Genomic DNA, 2283 nt, shown 5'->3' on the forward strand with positions numbered 1-2283 from the left:
GGGGGGGGCGGCACACTGCACCTTTAATCCAGCAGTAGGGAGGCAGAGGTAGACAAATCACTGTGAGTTCGAGGCCAGCCTGATCTACAGAGTGAGTTCCAGGACAGCCCTGGCTTGGCCTGATTGTACTTATGAGTGAGTGTTCCTCAGAAGACATCCTGAGAGGAGGACTCAAAAAAGTGACCATCTTGGGGTCTTGATCAAAGTCATTGTCTCTGCCAGCCAGGGAATAAAAGGCAGGAAAATTCTTGAGTGTGACAGGCAGGGAAATTCTCAGACTCGACAGAAATCAGGTAGTCAAGGAAAGCTTTTACTGGGGTTGAGGAGACACATACGGAAAATACGCAGAGAAGAGCCCCTCTGCAAAGCCCAAAGCATGGGCCTTTCGACAAAGGCTAACTAACCTAGAGATGAGGGCCGCTACTACTATCAGTGTATCACACATTTCTTTTGGAAAAAGAGTATTCACTAAAACTAATTAGAATTTCAGTACTGTGGAGAGAGTTCCAGGTCCAGAGGCTACTTACCTCTACTCACCTGCATTTATCCCTGAGAGGAGTCACTCCCTGCCCACTTCTGTGCTGGAACTCACAGATAAAAACCCTTGGAATCTATTTACTTGGTAGGTCCACTAGCTTCCACCAACCCCCAAACCAAGAATGCAGACAGCGTCAGATAGCATCTTAGACTTACAAACATACTTCCCCCATCTTGCCAGGACCAGCTACATCTCTGAGGTAGGTTCCCACCAAGGTGTTTAAACCTACCTTGACTTATGACTGTCTCAAGACAACCAACTAATAAACAAAACAAAACAAAACAAAAAAAACATTAAGTGTGGTTATAAACATAAAGTATTGTGATATAAATCTGGGTTATGGGAAGTTATAATTAAAAAACAAAAACAAAAAAAAAAACAAAACCAAGAACTGTTCTGAAGTTGAAGCTCACTGGTAAATGCTCGCTCAGCACTTGTGCAGCCCTGGGTGAGCTGCCCAGCTCCACACTTGCAAGACAGCAGGACCTGAACGCATGACATGGCCTGAAGGTATCTTCCTTGAAAGTTAGGGTAATTCCTACTACTGTTACTCAATAACACTGCATTCAGCCAAAATTCTTTCTAGGACAGTGGTTTAGAGAAACTTGAACATTCTTATTAATGTACAATATTTATGTTTCAGCAACCCTAAATGAATCACTTGGATGCTTATCAACAATGATCTCTGTGGTAGATAAAAATGAACATATATATGTGTGTGTGTGTGTGTATGTGTGTATGTGTGTGTATATATATGTGTATGTGTGTCTGTGTGTCTGTATATATGCATCACAAGATCATTACAATGAAAGCAGAATGTTCACAAATTTTAAAACAGTTTTAAAAGAAGCATTCTTTTTTATTAAATGTATGTGTGTGTCTCTGTGTGGGTATGTGCATGTGAATGGTGATACCCATGGAAGTCAAAAGAGGGTGTTAGACACCCCCACCCCATCCCTGTCCCCATGCAGTCAGAGTGGCAGGCTGTTGTGAGCTGCCAGTCATGGGTGCTAAGACTCAAACTCAGATCCCCTGCAACAGCAGCAAATGCTCTTAACTGCTGAGCCATCTCTCCAGACCAAACGTCATGTTTTGGTTGATTCATTAGATGGGCAATGGGCTGGAAATAATTCTTTGAGAAATTACTGTGAAATCTGAGAAGAAACAATAGATAAACTGTACTAAGTGTGAATATGGTTCTGTAAAAATGAGGTGTAGAGAGGCAGGGGGAAGAACAAAAGATATCACGTGTACAGAATTATTTTTATTGCTTGTGTGGGAAGATAGAAAGAAAGGGAAACTCTAACATGAAGTTTCGATTTCTGCTGGGGCGACAATGAGGAGTGGAGGCTGGCAGCAGCTAGACTTGGCGAGTAGGAGAACCTACCTCTGATATGGCACGCCTGAGATACAAGTGGGTAAGGATGGAAGCCGCGAGATCCTGGGGTCTGTCGGGGAGAGGATGGAGCTACCATTTAGAGCAAAGAGAACGTTTCTTTGTGAGTTTAGCATTTACTCTCAATAGGAGCTCCAGGTTTTAAAGGAAGAATCCACCGCTGCTTTCTGTAACTACAGCGACTAAGCTTGAGAGGGTGAAAGTCAGAGCTGAAAGGGATCGTCAGAGAGCAACAAGTGGCAGTTCCACACTGATGCTGAGAAGCCGAGCGTGATGGCGCATGCCTTTAATCCCAGCAATTGGGAGGCAGAGGCAGCTGGATTTCTGAGTTCGAGGCCAGCCTGGTCTA

Source organism: Mus caroli, chromosome 10 (assembly GCF_900094665.2).
Source record: "Mus caroli chromosome 10, CAROLI_EIJ_v1.1, whole genome shotgun sequence".
Lineage (NCBI taxonomy): Eukaryota > Metazoa > Chordata > Mammalia > Rodentia > Muridae > Mus > Mus caroli.